Below are 22,758 nucleotides of genomic sequence, written 5' to 3' on the forward strand. Positions count from 1 at the left end.
GACTTTCATTATTAAGATATATATTGTGGAAAAGCATCATGCATGAGACGTATTCTAAGGACTGCACAGCAATGCTAAAATGGGCCTCGTGTGACATTCCAACTTCCATCATGTATAGGAAATTGTTGGGGTGTCTAATTTATGGTTTGTCAGAGAAACAAACAAATCCAAATGAATATTTAATTGGTGCTTCTGTGGAAAATGCTTCCATTTGGAGGGTAAAACCTTGGCCTTATTGCTGGCAAACCAAGGAGGCAATAATTATAGGAAACAAAAATACAAGTCCATACCAGCACAAGAAGCAAATGAGCCAGTTGAGCCTATAAATCAATTTGAAATCAATTATTCGAGCAGAGAGCATGGGATTTATGGGAGAAACAGCCCCAGCAAGCTAGTGTATATGCAGCTGTCAGTCTCTGTGGCAGGGATTCCCTGCTTGCTCTGCTGGTCTGTGCGGTAAGTGTGGTTTTACGTTTGTCAAACTGTGCCTCGGACGAGCGGATCAATCGCTCGAGGCTGAAAGCAGTGAATCCCCACACTGGAAACTATTTTTAAGGAGTAGTGTGTTTAAACTGGTTCACATCTTCAGCATTCATTTCTCTGCAATGAACGCCTCATACATGTATTTGTTAAAACTGCATGTTTCTCACAATAAGCCACACATCCATCACCACAACCTTCTCAGACTGGATATACCCACAAAATAAACAACACCGCGGGAGCTGAACACTTGTGCAAGGACCCGGCAGTCTCCGTAGGTAAAAAAGGGGCACACATCTACCTTATTTATGGGATTGATGGCTAGTTCTGTGAATGCTATTTTGCTACTAAGCACTCATGTGTAAAGCAGCATGAACGGCTCTAACATGGCAATAAAGGTGTAAATCTAGGCTGGTGTGTATCTGTGTTTGCACACCTGTCATCTGTGCATATAAACTGACCAACGCTACATTGCTTGGCTGTCAGTATCAGTCCATTAATCTTGATTTAGCACATAATATTCCTCAGCTCAGAACTGCAGACTCAACCACCAGACAGCTAAGCGCGTTTACATGAATGTCCATGATCCTAATAGTTCACCTCACTGACTGAGCATAGATGGGACACATTTCAAGGGCTCCATCTACATTTAAAGGAAAAGGGAGAAAAAGTATACCTCACTTTGCCACAGTACATGTGAAGCTCATTAACAGCAACTGTTTGATAAGCAGAGAAAGAGGAAACAGACAGTACTCTCCTCCTACTAACAATTTTTTCACAAACCTGCTGATGGTATCGAAGTAAATAGGCACCATTTTTTCCTGCCAACATCAAAATCAGAGGCCAGTATCCTTAAGCTTTTACTCTCAGGATTTTTCATCCTCTCTAATCTGGACCACTATTTTGCATTCGAGAACACTGCTGACATTGCACTGGAATGCCATATTTGCCATTTGTTCCATCTTGAGCCACAATAAATAATTCTCGGATATGATCAGCAGTTCTTTCCACTGCTACATGTGACTAATATGCAGCATTTCCTCATCGAAAACAACACAGTTTTGGCCAAGGGCTGTACAAACTACTGGCATAACTAAAGCATCACAAAGAAATTCTTTGAATGTAATAAGAATGTACTCGTTTGAAAAGAATGCAAAGTATGGATATAAATCAGATTAAACGCCTAGAAAAAGAGAGAAAGAAAAAAAAAGTGAACCTCTCTCCCCAGAATTTAACTTGAGTAAATAAACCCATGCTACTCCCTGCAAACCCAAGAGGATACCAAAGCAACGCAAGTGCTGACGCAAGCTTAAATCCCTTGAAAACCCCGAGGAAGTGCAAGGATTCACCTGCAGAGTCTGCAGTGGTCTACTGGCTTGTGTCCAACATTAGAAATAAAGCATGGCTGAGAAAAAGCGAAGCAGTGGCTATTACAGGGATTTATTGTGTATGCCGTAGCAAAATATGAGGCGTGTGTTGTCAAACGACTCGGGTAATTAATGCAGAAAGCTGCCATCTACAGTGGAAAATAATGTCTGTGTATGACTGTTTTCACAGGCAAGAAAATGAAGCATAGAAAGGGCTGATACATGTGTCAGCAGCATAATCGCTTAACATAAAATAATCTCCTAAGAAGCCAATGAAGTTTCTTCTCTTTTAGCCATATACGGTCAGCACCCTTTAATAAATTATTCATTAGTAAAATATTACTTGTCTTATAACTGTTATAATTAAACCTGACAAATAGGCCCCAGGCTTTATTAATCACCCAGATGTATTTTTTCCTTGTTTGTTCACAGACTCAGATGAACCGTGTCCTGAGACGACCTTCTCCCCCTGAATGAGGTGTGGAGACTCTTGGTCTATGTGGGGGAGGGACTGGGGGAGGGGGGCTCCGTTTAGTTCCCTGGGTTGACTGCAACATCATGTGACAGGAGTAAACATGGTGACTCACTAATGAGTCCGCGTCTGGCACAAGGTCAGGAGGTGCATATTACGGTCAAAAGATATATTTTGACGGGGGCTTGAACTCCACAGCGTGAACCTCAGTTTAATCGGCTTCTTAGAATAGCACTAAAGCTATGCTGTTAACAGACCGGATCGGTTAAACACATACTACTACCATGCGAAGAAATTACGCAACATGTTAAATTACTTTAACATGTTGTCAAAAAAAAAAAAAAGTGAGCTATAGCAAAAACACCCACAAAATGTAATATATGCTGGAAAATATTACAATTTAATTCCATCTCCCAGTGCGGTCCAGAGGGAGCAGTTTTGACATGAAGCAGATCTCAGCCATAACTGAAAGGACTGAGACTGAGAGGCCCAGCCTTCAAGTCTGACTTAAACGGCGACACGAAGGGAGAGATTCAGACAAACACAAATCACTGCCAAACATCGTTACTTACAACACCCACTCCACGGCACATTTCCACTGCCAGCTGCCAGATTCAGTTACAAAAATATTAAATAAAAACAACCTCTTATTTTATTTTATTTTAAAATCTGTCCCACATTGTAAATTAATTTCGGATGAGCTATTGGGAAAAAAAACAACAAAAAAAACCAAACAAACAAAAAAAAAACTGGATTGAACACTTTCAGATGTTTTATGTATGATGACCAGAGATGGGCAGTAACGAGTTACTTGTAACGCATTACTGTAATTCGATTACTTTTTTCGAGTAACGAGTAAAGTAAGGGATTACTATTGCAAAAACGGTAATTAGATTACTGTTACTTTCCCGTAAGCACGCTGCGTTACTGCGTTACTAAAACCGTGATTTTCTTGCGAGAGTGTCTCATGACAGTGACGTAAGCGAGTGCGACGTTTGTGGCAACAGCTGTGTGCAGATCAACAATGGATAATATATCGAGTACGGGAGAGAGTATGAGTGTGCAGCGTTTAAAGCGTGGAAGTGACATGCTTCCACGCTTTAAACGTGGAAGCGTTTAAAGCGTTACTTACTGACCTTACTTTGAGTTTGAGTCCATAAAAAGTCACAAAAACATTAGCGTCCGCTGTTCACTGCGTGGAAAGGAAACTTCTTTTTACAGCGAAAAAACCCCCTTAACTTCCGAGCAAGCACCGAGTGCGCTATGATGTAATGGGAAATTCAGAGAGAAACTCGCGGATTCTTCCACTGACCGCTGCGGCACACCTGCACCAGGGCAAACCTCTGCCTACCCCACTCCTGCTTTACAGGTGAAAATAGAGCAACAGGACCGCTAGTCTTTGATTTTATTTATTTTCTGCTGTGTTTTACTTGCATTTATTTGAAAGACTGAGTGTAAACACACACACAAAAAAAAAAATTTATGTGCTGGAATGTGCAGAATATAGGTTTAAATGTTAAACAAATTTCTTCCAGTCAGTGAATGTTGCATATAATTAAATTTTTGCTTGATGCATAAAGTTAAAAGATTAAAACTAATAAAACAAGTTTTAAAAAGAGACGTTTCCATTTGATTACATTTTGTTTGATGGATTATGTAGAAAAAGTAGAATTGGGCTGAAAGATCTATCGCTTTATCACCTATTCAGGTTGTAAATCGTGTTTTTAAAAAGTAACTAACTAAGTAACTAAGTAATTAATCACTTTTGAAAATAAGTAATCAGTACTTTGGGGAAGTAATCAGTAATTAGTTACTGATTACTTTTTTCAAGTAACTTGACCAACACTGATGATGACTTAAGAGTATGGCTCTGTTGTGGACAATGTGTAATTGTGGCCATCACTACCCTCTAAATTTGAGCCTATTGGATGGACCGGCTTGTAAAAAAACAAACAAACAAACAAACAAACAAACAAAAAAAACACAATCTTTGGAATGTGTACTTTTATAGCCAGTTGTAGTAATGTAATTCTCTACTTTTGTACCCTGTAAAAGCAAAAAATTCTAACATTTAAGAGTCAGCTTGGAGATCCGCTCCTTGTTCAGTGCAAAGAATAAAACAAAAGGTTTCAGATGAGAGAGACGTAAAGTATCTGACTGTTTACCAAATCCACTTCAAAAACAGAACTAGGGCAAAGAAATAGAAACCCCTGGTACTAGATCTTCTAAGTCCAGCAGCATAACAAAGACCACATGCAGTACTATACATTTCATCCACCCACGCTTCATGGTACACAAAAGCACCACAGAAGCAGACCGAGGGAGCATTCTCTTATATTACTTCTGTTCTAGCAATCACAGCAGAATGACCCTCAATTACACTGACAAATACAGCTGTACAAGTAGAAAAGCAACAGCCACCAAACTAATGATTAAAAAACTATTTACTATTGAAACACACTGGTGGCTATACAGGCTTCAAAACATTGAGAGCCCCCAATTTAGAAGCACTTGAATTTACATGATTTTACAAAAGATTAAGCTACCAGTCAAGAAAGGTCAAGAGGACTGCTAATGCATCTGTTTATTGAATCTATTAATCAAGACACACACACAAAGTATTTTATGACGCATTTTTCCATTTACAATCGACTGTCAGGTCAGTGAAGCCATCTATCCGATATGGACCTGACCACTGTCAGGTCATGTCAACCTCAGAGCGCTGAGCTGTAACACTCCCGACTCCTCATCTGCCCTTTACTGCAAGTCCATTTTCTGCTCTAGTGTCATGAGGGGGCTCTAATGAAACAGCCTATTGTGCACGACAGAACTGCACCCTGCCTTTGACGCTTCCACAGTGTGCGAGCGTGCTCGTGCACGAATGTGTGTTTGTGTTTTTAAGTGCGCGTCAGTGCGCTCCTACATCCTTGCAAAGCACAAAGCGGTTGTTTGTTGCACTACAAAAGCCCCACAGGCCACCAGTGCTGAAAGCAGAACTTGTGTCAGTTTGTGACTATGCATTATATGCTTAGCGAAATATCTGCTTTTGTATCTATACGAGCAAAATAATGAAGAAATTGATGGCAGCCAATTTGTATTTCCTATGTGCATTTGTGCATGCGGTCAAGATGTGGCCGCACACTCCCAGCTTGCGTTTTATTGGGATGTGACTGATGATTACAAGACCCATCATGTGGCTCTAAACCAGAGATCTGCACCACAAAACCATGGCACACAAACAGACATCCATAAATCTGATCATTTACAGCTGCCAGACCAGACCAGGCCAGACCCCCGTTCTTCCATCTGAGCAAAACTGGCCAAAAAGAAAGAAAAAAAGAAGCAGAGGTTATCGAATCATATCAAATTTGGCTGTGAAACAATTCAAATAGAGCACATGCACAATCAGGCACAGGCACAAACACAAAGTAAAACAACCAACTCCTCTGGCTGCTGTCAGGACTTATGAGTCACAGAAGAGACAGCTGTTATTCATCAGGGAGACACCCATTCTGATTATAATTAAAACAGTTCATAGCCATAAATCAGCGTGTCAAGTCCTTGGAAAGACCACTTTGATTAATACTGTTAAACATGGTCATCGCAAATCTGTCCATGCCGAAAGACAGTGCAGCCACCACAGGGAGGGAAAAAAATGCATCTCTTACCTACTACAACAATGTCTTTTCACTCAACTTCAAAACCTATTCGAACACCTCAAAAATCAATACACAGCTCCACCAAAGGAAGAGGATTGTAGTAAGCTCTGCCCCGCTATGCTGTAGGGCTGGGTTGAACATCATTATACCATTATCCATGTCAGATATACCCAGCCTTTTGTGATTTTCAACAAAGACTCTCCCTGAAAGTTCAAGAACTGCATGGGTTTTTAATTTCCACCATCTATAAAATCCATCTTGGGTTGAATGCTTGCAGGTTTAGAACAGCTGGCCATCTCTGCACTGAGAATTGTTAAAATCATATAATTCAAACCTCCTTAATCCTGAAGATTCACTGAGTTTTCTCTAAACTGAACCCAGCTTAGCATGTGTTTGGACTTGTCTTTGACTGGGAAAGTGTCAGAAATAATGGAAGAAGTAGGATGGATGTGTGTCGTCAACTTTGTCCATCTTTAAGGAAATGTATCACTATACGGTTTTTAAATAAGAGCAAGAAAAGTGTTGTTTACTCCAAATTAAAAAAAAAAAAAATACATACATTTTCATATTGACATCTACAATAGTTTGCAGAAATGTTAGGCTGACTTAATATCAGATATGATTACAGCACTGTACCCTAGAAGTAGATGGATTTAAATGTAAATTCTAATAATGTAAATGAAATGCAAGTGTCTGTATATGCCTTGCCAGTTTTTGGATCAATTTTTATTAACTAAAACTACAAAAATTCATTCACAAAGTAACTGGAATACAAAAACTAAGTTAGGCTGTTAAACCATATCGCTGTATATTCTTCCTTGAACCTTAGTGGGCAATAACAAGATCCTTGGACAGTGAACCCAGGCTTTCCAAAACAAGAGAACGTAGAACTAAGCAAAGCACTGCACTGGCATGTCCTCATCACCTAGGACTAACATATCAGAGTGCACGTTGTGATCAGGGTGAGGCACCACAGCCAGGTCTGAACACCGCACACGCTTTACTGAAGGAAATCTAAAGGAAGAAATGGGAGCCAATCTTCAAAACTATGTTTTTAGATCAAATGTTGCTGGAGACGAGTGCCATTTACAGCACACTGGTCAATCCATGTCCACACTTTCAGTCTTAGCATTACTGCTCCTATAAATACTCGGGTCTTGTGCTTCATTTTTTTGAGCTACTTCGCTTATCAGCCTTTCTGTGCTGACACTCTCACTGTCATTGGGCAGCTCGGGTTTTATACTTCTGTCATTGTTGTTACAAAGACCTCGACTATTAGGAGATGCCAACTGTTTCTATGACTTTCAGCCACTCATAGAAACAGTCATATTATACTGGTTTACAAAGAGTCAGGACAGATGTAAAATGTTATCAAGGCATTAAAGTTGCTGTACACAAGTCAAATGAAGAACAAGATTAATTAAACATATTAATTAAAATCATTTTCCTTAAGTTTATTTACCACATTGTTGTGCACCCATTTCACAACAGCCCCTATTAACGTTTGCAAGAATTTAAATGATGCTAGTGTCTCTCATAGCTCGTCTGCGGTGTGCTGTGACAACGCAGAATTATTTTTTTTTAAATTATCTTCATCATCCCTTATTACATCACTGCTCTTTGGCAGAATGGAAAAGCCGCGTTTTTCCCCTCAAAGCTGGGAGGCGCCAAAAACCTCTGATGATAAATACGTCAAAGGCAAGCTGATTGTCGCTTATGTCTTCTCAGCAGCAAGAACATACAGAACAGTGACATTTTGTAATTTTGCCACACGTTTGCCATATTTGCTCGTTAGAATATGCCAGTATTCCAAGGCCACAGCCTTGTTTGATTAACAGATTCATTATTACATGAAAATGCAATTACAAAGATGCTTAATACAGTTCAATAGTGTATATTACTTCTGAATCCCTGCTGCAGGATAAACAAAATCGCAGAAAGCACTACGAAACTCATTAAAGGATTACATCGACAGCAGTTAATCCACTTTCTATTGTGGTATAATTTATAAATGGAGCATTAGAAGCTTAGCCAGATGGCTTAGCTGTAGTTTGCACTTTAAATAGCAAATATGTCCAAATCACAAAGCTGTCAGCAACGGATTCCCACTGGAGCTGAATCCTTGTCAAGAACAATACTAAATCAGTTGGTACAAGAGAATTATTGGAATGAAAAAAGGAGCTATCCCAACTGGGGGGTTTTTTTAAACAAATTTTAATGTAAAACAAAATTTTAGCTGCTCAAATGTTGCTTGGACATTGAATATGGGTTTGGTAAAACTAATGTAAAAGAAAATGTATATTAGAAGGATAATAGTGGATAATATTATCAAAGAGCAGTGCTCCAGCAGTGCTCAGACATAAGCACAGGCTCTAAAGTACTTTTGTGCCTGCAGTTAAATTTGCTGGGACCTGAAATGTTCTCATACAGGAATTAAAGAACCAGACACAAGTGCTAGTGTCACTTAAGATCTTAGCAGCAGACGACTTGGTATGCAACACTTTGAGACACCCCAGCAATCAGAGCTACGCTGACTTCTTCTGACCTTACAAGCTCTGGGCAACTACGTCTGAGAGAGATCCTTTAAAAATATCTGACAGAGAAAGAGGGAGAGCGACAGGGTAAGATAAGACCGAGGTGCATAACGAGAGACGGATCAAGTAAAGACATTCAGAGTGAAAGAGAAGTGAGTGAGAGGAGGGAGATCTTGTGTCACTCGTACGTCAACGGCCCAAAACAGAAAGCACAAAGCACACCACTGCTGTAAACACAGAAAAAGATCCTTTCATTTATCAGATAGGAAAGAATCAGACTGTGGCTAAGAGATCAAACTCATGGGAGTTCCCTAAAATTCAATGAGTCACAAACATACTAAAGATCAACAGTGTTACAGTGCTGAGCCAAAAGAAATTGTTTTAAATATAATTAACAAGGAACACAAAAAATGTTGTCTTACATATGGATGGCTGGAATCAGCTTTTACTGGCTCTGATCCAATAATATCTTCAGGATTTGGAGAAATACCTCCAAAGTGCTGCTGCTCTGCTGTTAGTTTCCTCCACATTACGTCAGCTTTGGGTGATGACATAGATACAGAATAAAGAACTCAAATGAATAGATCGGATCATGGATCATCTCATGTCACCAATATCTAGCTTTCTGGGCTAGAATCAGACTGATATCCAATCCACTACTGTCAAATTCCTAGAATTGAATGAATTCTAGGATTGGCTTTCAAACTAAAAGCAATACTGCCATATGGCACCCACAAACTCAAAAATACAGGGGACAGGCACACGATGCTTCCATCAGAAGACTTGGAAAAAAGCTTTGTAGTTTCAAATTCTGAAGACGGACAAACATCCTGAAGAATTATTGGCCAAACTGAACAAAACCCATTTTGCAGTGGAAAAGGGTTCTGTGGACAGTGGAAGTTTATTCGAGATATCAAAATTCTAGGACATTAGGACTATCATTTGAAAACAGAAGAACGGCAACCACCAACCACGAGCTTTATTTATAACCAGGAATCATATTTGAGGTTTTGAACTGGAAAATCTGCACAAAACCAGAAAAGTTTCTAATGTGTGTCCAGGTATGTAGACAGTTGTACATATTAAAAAAAAACCCAACTGTGTTTGTCGGGAAATAAAATTCATAAAAGATCCATTAATATTGGTTACAAACTAAAAGAAATTGCACCACGTCATAAAAAGTGCAAAAGCTTTAGCTCTGTAGCCTATGCAATCATCCTTATTAGTTGTAAGATTTTAAAACTCCTAATGGAAGTAAAATAAACACAAGGTCTCCACTATAAAGCTGGTACTGACTTAACATTGCACTGGAGCAGAAAAACAAGAGTGACAAATAGGCTTAAAAATATCAGTCACCAAAAGTGTAAGCAGACTACGCGTTAACAGCCTAAATACACATTAAAGGCGATTAAAATTTGAGCTACTTTGCAGAAGGGAAAGGTCTGGTGCTTTTTTCTCTACAAAATGACTTTGAGCACATAAAAACTCTGGCCACAAGTTTACCACTGACCAAAGCTAAGTCAAGGCTCTCCACAAACCATTCAGTATTACACTCCATGTACCTCCCTTTGTCCTTGATAAAACCGTAGAGGAGGGTGGAGGCATCTGGACTACAGACCGAAAAAAATGAGAACTTTCCATTTCACTCAACACTACATTTAAGACTTTACTCACCATCCTCTGTTCTGTTGTAAAATAATACTCAAAGCAGCGCTGTGGTGTTTATGCAGTGAACAGGTGTTGCGAAAGCTTGTGCAGAAGCTTAAATGGTGCGTGCTGATGTCAAATTTCTTACCTCTCTGGGGACTGGCTGAGGTGATGACGTCTCGCCAACTAGGACAAAAAACAAACAAAAACATTTTTTTTACTTTCTACCTCCAAGTTCAGTAAAACTCTGAGCCACATTGCAAGTCTGTGGTGAGGACATCTGACACAGAGGCTGATGCACGCACTGGTTTAAACATTTACTCATTGTGCGCTTATCCTGAAATCCTGAAATACAAATACAGCAAATTAGCCAAGAATGAGTGAAACAAACCTAAAATCAAAGGTAGAGAGGTATCTCACAATAAAGTAATGAAGTCTACTTTTTCCCCCCTCAAGCCTGAAGCCTTTTCATTATCCCATCTGAGTAATTTAACATACTCCCAAAAATCCAAACAAAAAAGAAGACATTTAATTAAGCTAAAATCTGAAATGTCTCATGGACTTCCATCAGGAATGGTCACAATGTGTTAAACTAGGTCGAAGAACAAGACGAAGAACCAGACGAAGAACAAGACGAAGAACCAGACGAAGAACAAGACGAGTTCTGGAGTCTAGATTAAGCAGTCTTAGGGGCTGAAAACGGCCACTTGAGGCTGCCCTCAAAAGCCAATTGATCCCCAAAGAATTTGCGATTAAAATACCCAACTCCATGCATGAATGTAATATTTTTATAGTCTGGTACAAAAATTGATTTGGGTCTCTAGTGAATTTACTCAAGTCCACGAAGACGTGCCTTTCTGTATTATTCACCAATTTGGATCCAGTTGATGCTTAAAGTTAGAGGCATGACTGCTTTACCTGACACGTGTAAATTGCTATCTAGAAGGCCGCACCTTCAGTAATTCAAGTCACTGAATTGGACCTCTGCACTGTTTTTTGTGCTGTTGATAACTTTAGAGTACTTTTAATTGAATTATCTGTCAAATATCATGGCTGGCTGTGGTGACTGTTTTACTTTCCATGCTTTTAGGGGTTTATACTGAGACGTCCCTGACCTTGTATCTAACCAGCTTCCTTACAAAGGAAATTGTAAATGTTTTTTCCCCCCCTCTTCTTTCACAAACGTTTAAGAGTGTACTTTAATTATCCCTTCAGTACCATTTCCCAGTAGTACCCTGGCCATCACTGGATGTGGCTCATTTAGAACTCATTATTGTGCATGTATGAGCAACTGCACTGGTCTCAGTGCGTGTTCTAGGTCACGGCGGTCAGCAGTTTCCAACATAGAGACTAGGCTGTGGCTCTGTACTGTAATAGCGGCTACACCAAGCAGCAGGAGGCCTGAGGGACACGGCTTGCCTTTGATAGACATCCATGTCATCTGCATAAACACCAACTGTGTCAACACCGGGGAGCATGGGTCACTGTAGAAGAACGCGAGTGCAGACTGCCAGCATGTTAAATGTGTTTTTGCTAAGTGCTGCGCCTGAATTCCATTCCAATGACAATTGGTTACTGGGAATTTGGGGAGTGACGCAAAATATCACATCAAAAACATTACAAAAGTGTAACATAAATATGGAACAAGGTAGTGCGAAAACATTGGGAACATTTAGGCTGGGTCGGTGCTTATTTAGATCAACAAGTAACTGTGACTTAAGTAGGCCTGATAATAACTTTTAGAGTACCTCAATTTCCTTACCTGGATGATTGATCATGCATCAAGACGTTTTGGAGTATTTTTATATTTTATTTTACGGGATTATCTACCCAATAGTATGGTCTTCTATGAGGTACAGGCCATCCAAGAAGTCTTTCTTCAACTTTGATGAATGAAATTCTAACATTTTTTTCTAGTTACTTTGTAATACTTTACAGCAGCGGTCCCCAACCCCCGGGCCTCGGACCAGTACCGGTCTGTGAGTCGTTTGGTACCGGGCCGCGAGAGTTGATGCCCAGGTGTGAAATGTATGGTTTTTATCGGTTTTCAGCGTTATTTTGTTATCGTTTTTATCGTTAACTCAGCTTTCCTGGGTCTTTTCACGTGTGTTATGAATAAAACTTCTTTTTTTCGATACCGGTACTAGTTTTATTTTGTTGTATTTATCCGCGACACCTTAAAGGCCGGTCTGTGAAAATATTGTCGGGCATAAACCGGTCCGTGGCGCAAAAAAGGTTGGGGACCGCTGCTTTACAGGTACCCATGTACCTGTAATATGCGTGTTATATGCCAACTAAGTTTACAAGTAATATTTATAATAAAGCACTGCTAAAATCGAAATGTTTCCCAACCACTGTGCGAAGATTATCTGGTTCCACCTGATTAGTACTCCAAGTGATCATCTTGAGTAACGGGCAGAACAATTACATTCTCTTCCAGTAGAGGGCAGTGCAATTACCAGCTATCATGAAATGGGTTGCCAACTGCCAGTAAAAAAGACGAAGAAGAAATGACGTAATAGACATGCTGTGTGACGACGCGTGATTGCAATAGATAAATATTTGAAAAGAAAAAGTAGTCGATCTGATCTGGGTCCTGGAAAATTCCAACCCAGATGAAGAACCTACCACGAATACTGGTCAGAATAAAGCCCCCCAAAAAAGGTATACTGGGGTCAAACAGAGCCAATTCCGCAATACCTGGTGCACGGGGAAAAATTATGAATATGCTTTTGTGACATTTTTGTTTGTTGGTGTGCCGTATGATTTTTCTAATGTGAAATATATGTGCTGTGCATCCAAAAGGTTGTGAAACACAGCTCTATCCTCTAGTCTAAATATGGCCATGTTTGGCTCCAGAAACATCAAAATGGTAAAGGGCAGTTCTTAGAGATCTCTGCTTGGATTATTTCTTTTACTGTTCAGCTAAAACCAATCAGTCTTTAACCTGTGCATAGCATCATCACCTTTCAATGATGTGTGGTTGGATTTTTCTGTACGCAAGTGTGTGCGGAACTTTTTCTAAGCAGCCAAACTACAGAAATGTAGAAACTGTCACAAGCACTAAATCCAATATTAAATTTCATACAGCGAGTCGATCACTGCCTCACACGATTGTGAATGTTGGACTGTCAGTCTCAGACGAAAAAGAGGAGTTCCTGCTGTCTAGATTACCTAACTGTGGACACAATGACTGGAATTGTCAGCTGGTTCTAGAAATTTGTATTGTTGGAGCACTGCATGAGGCTGTATAAATGTAAAAAGCACCAGATTTTACAGTAGTTATAGAAACACCTCTGTCCGGGTTGGCTGACTAAACAGGAATTGAAACCACCTGGTTGAAATGTTTTTTGTGTTAGTGGGGGTGGAGAAAGGAATTTTCCTCCAGTTCTCAGGTGTGGACTGACATGAGAAGTGTGAGAAGCATGAATCTCATCGACAGAGGGTCTGTACTCTTTTACAGCTCCGATGGTGAACTTTTTAAACAAAAGCAGAGAAGTCAGCAGACCACCGAGTTCTTTGGCTGAGTGATCCGACAGAACTCCAGGGTTCTTTATTCAGACCTCGGTATTCATCTACCCTAACTCTAGTAGCACAGCAAAGCCAATGATTTACCTAAACCTTGGCTATTGTGCTTCCACAGTTTCACACCGTCAGCAGAAATAATAATTGGCATTACAGAAATGGAACTAGCAGAAAGAACTGCTTCAAGTCATTAGCAATGCCCAACACTGCACTTAACATACTACTCATTTTTTCCTTGGGCGACATGCAGGGACAGTTACATAACCGTTTTTGCTGACCACTGTGGTGGCCCTACTGATTGGGAGGATGTGACTGTCCAACCATGCAGCATGACCTCCTTTACCCTTATTACATAAAGTCCAGACAAATTAAGTGCAACTTTTTAACCATTTGCTGCTAAACCTTATTAGGGGAGGTTACTAATGAAGTTTTCAACCAATTTTAGGTAGCTTCTAATGGAGTAATAGCACCTCCAGGTCATCAGCTATTATAGAGACCTTTTTTTTTAAAGAAATAAAAATAGACAAGATGAGAGAGAACTTTGCTTGTAGACTTGTTAGTTTTGCAGCAGTTACACAACAACTCATTACTCTGATTTTGTCAAAAGGGCTTAGAGAGATGAGTGAAAACCCCAATGGAATTTTGACAGTCTTTAAATTCAGACTCATGAAGAAGAGGACAGGTGTTCCCTCTATGGCTATCGACCCAATTTATCCACATTGGGAGTAGACAGCCAGAAATCAGGGCACACAACAAAGCAAAAAACTATCAAATCTTGAGGACAACCTAAAGTAAATACTGGCATGCATTTGTTTATTTTCACCATCAGTTTCAGAACAGATGGCTGATAAGGCAGGCTGTCAGAACTGTGCCCGTTCAGCAGGAAGCAGCAGCAGATGACAGTTTTTAAAAATGTTATTCGGATGTAAGACATAAACCCATTTATGCAAGTAAACACACATGGACTCGTGCAGCTTTGTTAACTGGCTACAAGTACGCAAGCCTTTACCTTTTCTTCAGTTTCTACAGCTGATTAAATTACAGTACACAGAATGACCCTCTAGTATTCTCAAATTAAATCAAGGGAAATAAAATTAGAAGAGACCTATTACATTTAGCTTGCTTAACTTTCACTCTTAATTGTTCTCCTTGAGTTCCAACAGCAGTTTGTCAGATGGTGCGTTACTGACGTGTGTGGATAAATTCTTCCACAGCTGTGCTACTACTGTGTTGTCATTTAAAAATGAAGAAAATAAAGTAGTTTTTCACATCCAGTCATTCATTTCCAATCTGTTCAACTGGAAAAAAAAAACCAAACAAACAAAAAACCACCACCACCAACGACAACAACAACCACAACCCCTGAACTGAACAGTTTTCTCCACCTTCTTTTTGCAAAAATGTCAGACCTGATGTAAGCATCAGATGTGCAAACAATTTGTGGGGCGTTATCTTGATTCCCACTCTGAGTTATGAGTTTTAAGTTCAGGAATTTACTAAAATATTTCTACGATCCACCAAACTCTATTACCGCAGTCCACTACAGAACTTGCCTCTAGTATATTCTACTTCATGCTTATCCCTATGATAGAGTACAAGTTGTTTTTGAAACCCACTCTTCCTTAATCTGTTGACCACAGTCAAAATTTCAAAATCACTTAGGCCCATTTTAAATGTTTCAGAAGTAGCAATATCTAAACATGACATCAGACATGCCAAAACAGAGTTTTATTCCCTTTTGGATATTGTGTTCTCCATTAGTCAAAAGATTGAGGATATATTTTAGTCCACTCTTAGAAAGTGTACAGGTAAAAATGCCTTTCCACTCATGCTGAACACTGAAAGCACTTCTTCAATACAACCCACATTCATTTATAATGCTTTTTATTTCATACACTTTTTAATCAAACAGGCACAAACTTCCCAAAGTGTTTTTCAGAGGTTCAGTATCTTGCCCATGAAAGCTTTAACACGAAGACTGGAGGAATATTAGGATTAGTAAACTACTAGCTCTAGCTAGCTCTTCCTCCTGAGCCACAGCTGCCCCTTGGTTTCTTTCAGTTTAATACAACTCTGACTCATGACCTCAAAAAATATAAATATATACATAAACTAAATATTAGAGTGAAGTTATACTAAACTACACCTATGCTTTTTATAATTTGACTTGTCAAAATGAACAATGTGAATGCTCGCATCAATAAACACGCCCCACCCAAACGGAACAGTTCTCCTTCAACACCAGGCAAACCAGTTTTCATCACTTAAGCATCAGATGAATCCTGTGTGGGCTACGAAACAGCTCCAAACACTAGCACCACAAACCCATAACGGCTTATGCAGTGTTAAATAAAATCTTTTTCATCACTTTAAGACTCGACAATAGGGCTGTGCGATATGACCAAAATCTCATATCCCGATATAAGAATTCTATCGTCCGATAACGATATAAATCACAAAAATGTAACATTTTCTGTAAATTCTGTGAATCTCGGGCAGCTCGTCTAGCGGGAAGTGTTTCCAGCTGCGCGTCATGGTGTCGAGTGTTTTAACCGATGCATGAAACGATACATTTTTAGACATAAGTTGTAAAGGCTGCCATTTTCTTTGTATTTATTACACGGCGCATTGCGGGGAAAAGCCTGTTCTAACGTTTGAGTCTAAGGTTTATTTTTTAGCACCTGGTGGCTCTTTTTTTTTTTACTTCTCATCTGTAAATAATCTGCTCTTTCACGTGATTCAGTTTATTTTGAAAAGTCTCAACAGGATATTGAGCTTTATTGTGAAAGGTTTATGTGGAACATAAACAAGCAGACACGCGATGTTGTTACCGTCGTTGTTGCTAACCACAACGCATAAAAACAGGCGCTTGTCCGTCCATAGTGTGGTTATATTAAATATAAGAGAAAGAGAGAACTTTAATAAATTAATATAGCCACTACAGTGACCATCAAAGCGATGAAAAAATATTACCGTGAACAGTTTATTTTGCGACACCACAAAACAATACGATAGCGTAAAATGAAACAATAGACGTTTTTATATTGTCATCTGATATATATCGTTATATCGAACAGCCCTACTCGACAACAGCATTTATTCAATAAGAAACTCACTGACCACTGATATTATCATGTTCATGAACTTATAAGATAAACTTTCAAGACTAATATTGTTAAATGTTGTCCATTGTTCTTGTGCAGTGTCAGAGCCCTCTGTTGCTCTCTCAGGTTCATCTTGTGTTCGTTGTTGGCAGTCAGCCACACTCACAAAGCCCATCTGAACAGATCAGACAGCTGCTTTAACAGGAAGAGAGTCATGCTGAAAGATGAGTTCAGGCAAAGTACATGACAAACACTATTCTGGATACAACCCCAATAAGCACTCATTTTTGTTGCAGTTTATTTTATTAACAATAACAACTCCAAAATTCGATACACTGTTAATCCCAGAAGATAAACTCTCCTCTTTGTTTAGGCGAGAGGTCAGGCTCAGGCATGCATCAGCTGAAGCTGATGTGCATTCGAATGAAACACAGAGATGTCTTGCTCAAGGGCATTTAAGTGGTACTTAATGTGAGCGCCAGTCTGGTTAAACACTGATCTGACACACTGAACAGAAATCAGTCTTAAGTTGGTGGGTCTAGTCAGTCTTTACTACACCATGTATCAGCAGCTGTGCACCAGCTAGGACAGCATGGAGGAAGTTGCAGAGGATCAGTAATTTGGATATACTTCATATTTGTTACATCAACAGCTTTTCTTTGTATGAATGATTCTTTTCCCCTTTATTTTTATTTATTTAAGCTAAATTGCAAGTTGGCTGACCCAAAATGAAAACCGGATCCTAATGATGCTTTCAGAGCCGGCTCTTAGTCGCTCTCACTCTCGCCAATATTCCATTATACACTCGTCAGCAAGCACTTAATGGGACATTATGCGCTGTTGTCAATTCAATTAATATCATTATATCATCTGATATAAACTTCATTGCTTCACACTAACAAGAGTGCAAATAAATTAGGTGAATAACAATAATAACTTTTTCATTATTTTTTCCACTGAATTTAACGTTGTCACTGGTATCAAATATTTGTTAGTACATTTTTAGCCAATAAATACCATTTTGGTAAATTTATATTTTTGGATACATTTGTTACAAATTTATTTTCTAGAGTTAGGAAAGTAATTTCAAGCCTGATGTTCCCTTAAAAATAAAAGAATGACCTTCAGCCGCTTTGTCAGAATGAGGATATAGTTCATCAATTTAACACTGGCACCAGATCAGTCCTCTCTATCAGCAGATACCCAAAGTCAAGGTATCTGCGTCATATTGGCGCCATCAAAATTGGATTATTTCTCCCCAAATCAATGAACGAGTTAGCTGATTGATGCATTTTCCCCAAGACATTATAACATTACCTATCCTAATAAGTTCAGCTAAGCTTCAACTTACAGCCTGTGTGCAGATGTGCTTTTGATTTTATTTTGAAGATGGTTGTAAGATGTAGGGCTGCTCAATTAATCGAATTTTAATCATGATTACGATCTGGGCTTTCAACGATCATTAAAAATGACTGAGACGATTATTAGCCCCTCCCTTGTGCTTCACTCTCGCGCTGCTCCGTGTGGCAAATCGAGCGCACCTCTCTGCATTTCGAACACGTGTCACAACAATTAAGAGCAGCGGTCCCCAACCTTTTTTGCGCCACGGACCGGTTTATGCCCGACAATATTTTCATGGACCGGCCTTTAAGGTGTCGCGGATAAATACAACAAAATAAAACTAGTACCGGTACCGAAAAAAAGAAAATTTATTCATAACACAAGTGAAAAGACCAAGGAAAACCGAGTTACTGATAAAAACAATAACAAAATAACGCTGAAAACCGATAAAAACCCTGTAAACTATACATTTCACACCTGAGCCTCAACTCTCGTGGCCCGGTACAAAACGACTCACGGACCGGTACCGGCCCGAGGCCCGGGGGTTGGGGACCGCTGATTAAGAGGACCCGAGGGAAGCTCGGAAAGCTAAGCAGAAGTTATTTGGAGAGGAGAGTGACTGCTGTTGGTTGAAAAGAGAGGTAAAAAAAACTTCAGTGGTGTGGAAACATTATGGGTTCGCGGAGTCAGACGTGGATCAAGTAGACATAGTGTGTAAACTTTGCTACGGTGTCGTAGCTGCACCACAGAGCAACACTGCAAAGTTCACTAAACATAGATGTTTACATTTGTCATTTATTTTTTATATTGCAAACATTTGCACTGTTATCAGTATTTGCACACTATTTTATATTATTTTTTGACAATCTTTAAAGTCATTATTCAATACATTGTTATTGTTAAATAAATATCGTCAAATAATCGAGATCTCAATTTCAGTGAAAATAATCGTGATTATCATTTTTGCCATAATCGAGCAGCCCTAGTAAGATGGACGTTCCTAACTCTAACACACTTCATTTCAAGATTTTCAAGCTCTGCTAATGAAAAGATTTCATTACAAGATTTGTTACTTTGGAACATCTTCTATTGGATTGTTATAGGACAACTGAGATAAGGCAGAAGATGACAGAAATTGGTTATGATGTTGATGCTAACATTAAAGCAGTTAAATATGGTTTGTTTAAAGAAAAAATGGGTGATGACAAAAGGAAGCTCTTTTGGTTAATAATGTGTGTAATAAACACCCATATTTGGAAAACCCGTACCAAAGGAGTGATAGAACAAAGGATGATAAGTAGTGATGTGGTGAGTAAACATATCATTACAGATCTGCGGAGAAGGAGAACAATGGACCTGAAACTTGGAAGTGTTTTCCCCTGGAATGTATTGAAACTGTAAGTTTTAAAAGTGTTTTGTGAACTCAGATGCTCGACTTTCCTCCTTGTTTTCCTTTTTCCTTAATGCGTAGTATGTGATCATGGTTTTGTATATGTAATTGTATGTCAATTATATATGTAATTTTGTATACTTTAAATAAAGTGTTTTTAAAAAAAAGAAAAAAAGAAAAGATTTCCAATAAAACTCAACACTAAAATGACCAAGACTGATCTCTCCTGACAACACATATATATCCCAACAATCTATAATTTTACAAGCACATTTATACATAAAACATAAAGCTGTTTTGCTAAATATTCAAAGACTTATGACTTAAAGTGCCCAGTTAGACACTAAAAGCACAATAGCCAACATGGAAGTTAGTTTTTCAGCTGTTCTTTGTTACAATACAGAGCAAAATGTTTACTGTTTGAGATGGTTTTTCCCTTTTAAACACACAACATTAAAACTGCATTAAAAGAGTTTTAAAAACTTCCCCTCCTCTAGATTCTTGCGAAAGTCATTTTCAGCAAGTATTTGGCATTCACTGTATTATTGGTGCTCTCATTATGTCCATGATGGAAATGTTTTGGACTTGAAAAGTTAAACTCACTCCCACACAGATGTGTCACAGATCGATTTGTCATGATTTCCCCTTACTGTGATGTTCCACAGACCATGAAACAGACTTTTCAGGCACAATAAAACAGATTGAGATACTACTGACTACTACTGACAACTGTAGCAACACTGCTTTGAGCACAAGACAAATGACACCCGTGCAAGTTAAAAGCAATTGTTCTTGAAACCCCATACTGTGTTACCGGCCCATCAAGGGCTCAGAGACACAGTTTGCGGGTATCACACGACCGTGTTGTGTTTGTTTAACCTCACACCCAAAACATATCAGTAACCATCCTGAAAGGACGGAACAAAAGATGGTCCCTGCCAGAGATTTCCTCTGCTGAGGTAGAGGAAATACAACATTCCCATACTTCTCATCCTGTGACAAGAGTCCAAACATGTGACACAACACCACATACATCTGATAGGGTATCTCCTCTAGACTGCAACAGATACATCCTCAGTGGAAACAGTGTCTGAGAGTGAGAACTGATAACTGTTTGTCATCTGTTTAAAACGCTTAAAGGAAAAACAGACTCAAATTATTTTTATGATTTAATCAAAGTTTAATATGGACTACTTCAGAGTACTGCTGGGAACTAGAAAAAGAGCATATTTGCCCCATATTGTTTTCTCTTTATTGGCTTCCTGTTAAACCTAAAACCGGATTTAAAACCACATCATCCCAACAGAGTACTTTGAAAAATATTCCTAGGAACCACAAGAACAAAGTAGAATGGGAAGCAGAGCCTACAGCTTTCAGGCCCCCCTTTTAAGGAAACAGCTCCCAGTTTGGATTCAGGAGAGCAGATTAGATTAGGCTCAACTTTGATAAAACTTGTTCAGGTCACCCTGATCTACCTCACCGAGCATGTCTTCTTCACTCACTGTTTATTTATACACCACTCTGCATTTATTCATTAGCTATTGTTAATCTCTGGCTCTCTAACAGTCCCTGAGTCTGGTGCTGTGAGAGTTTCTTCCTGTCAAAAGGGACTTTGTCCTTCCCACTGTCGCCAAATGCTTCCTCTCATGTGGTCTGTCTGTCTTTATGTCGGTAAAAAGCTGAACTGAAAATTACCTGAACTGAAAAAAAAACCCAAAACAAAACAAAAAAAAAACTTCACAAAGGTTATACTATAAAACAATGTCCAAATGCTACTACAATCTATACCACACAATATAGTGTCTTCTCCTAGCATAGCGGTCTCCAACCCCCGGGCCACGGACCGGTACTGGTCCGTGAGTCGTTTGGTACCGGGCCGCGAGAGTTGAGGCTCAGGTGTGAAATGTATAGTTTCCAGGGTTTTTATCGGTTTTCAGCGTTATTTTGTTATTGTTTTTATTGTTAACTTGGTTTTCCTGGGTCTTTTCACGTGTGTTATGAATAAATCTTCTAGGGGGCCGCTGGCGTTTGGGGACCGCTGTCCTAGCATACACAATGCCAAAGGGACTGTGTCCAGGGAGGAGACAAATACGTTGGGGGTTGCACAATAAAGGGCCCACGCCATAAAAATCTACCAACTGAGCTACAAGCTGTGTAAATCCCTTCATAATAAGGCAGCCATTAAGTAAAGTAAGTAGCTAGTGTTGGATAAATAATGGATAAAATAAATAACAATAATTTATAATGATTAAGCCACCTGTAAAACATCATTATGCATCTTCTGAACCACTATCATTGATTGAACTTAAATTAATATTTTGTATGTTATTACTGAAAGACATTTATACAATCTAAACAGTACCTGGTCGTCCTAATTTCTTTACTTATACTTAAAACTGAAGGTGCAACACAATAATTCTGGCTTAGCTAGTGATGAGAAATAAAATTTGTGCTAAGAAAAACAGAACAAGACAACTCACAAATCTAAATTGACATATCTACATGATTTGACAGACTGAAATATAAATGCAGTGTTTCCTCAGTCTTTGCTTAATGACTTTAGGGTGGATCTTTTCTTTATAAAAGAGCAATGTTGCAATCAGAATACACAGGATATTATGCAATATTGCTTCTTAAGTAACCTAAACTCATAAGATATAGCAAACACTGGATGTGATGGAGTGCAATCTGTTATCTTGCGACAGCCTGTTTATTTCTGTTCCGTCTCAGCAGGTTTCCCTCTATAATGACTGAGAGACTAATACGGGCAAACAATCCCACAGCCAGTAAGATCTACAACAGATATATGTATCTGTTGTGTTGCAGCACAGAATCTATTTGTTTGCGCTTTTAATTTTCAGTTAGCATTAACCAATTTCAGAAACCCATAGACAAATTATAAAATTAAAGATGTAAAATTAGCATCTAAAAAGTAAGAAGCATCATCAGCAAGAACAGGAACATAAAAATGTGCAGTTTACTTAAATTCAATGAAATCTAAAGGGAACCCAGGTGTATACACATCAATGTGCTGTTCAAATACACAAACATGTAAAAGAGTGTAATGTGCAAACAAACACAAGCCATGCGCACACACAACCTACCCTAAAAACGTGCTGTCGGGGCTAGTGAACAGAATGTATCACTAATAATGACATGCAGCAGCCCTCCAGCAAAGCTAATGCAGAGCAACAACAGCACAGTGTAATAAACGCACTGCTCCTGTACATACAGTACTG

At 39.0% G+C, this 22,758-nt stretch overlaps 1 protein-coding gene across 1 annotated transcript in view; it reads right to left on the bottom strand.

Annotated features, from left to right (window-relative positions):
* The window catches only part of add3a (adducin 3 (gamma) a), a 104,984-nt gene that overhangs the window by 72,852 nt on the left and 9,374 nt on the right, over positions 1-22,758 (bottom strand). The window contains exon 2 of the mRNA XM_087841911.1: positions 10,308-10,345. The gene's annotated coding sequence lies outside the window, so the exon portion shown is untranslated. The remainder of the gene's footprint in view (positions 1-10,307; positions 10,346-22,758) is intronic.

Source organism: Neolamprologus brichardi, chromosome 6 (assembly GCF_056152115.1).
Source record: "Neolamprologus brichardi isolate AB-2024 chromosome 6, ASM5615211v1, whole genome shotgun sequence".
In the NCBI taxonomy this organism is placed as follows: Eukaryota; Metazoa; Chordata; class Actinopteri; order Cichliformes; family Cichlidae; genus Neolamprologus; species Neolamprologus brichardi.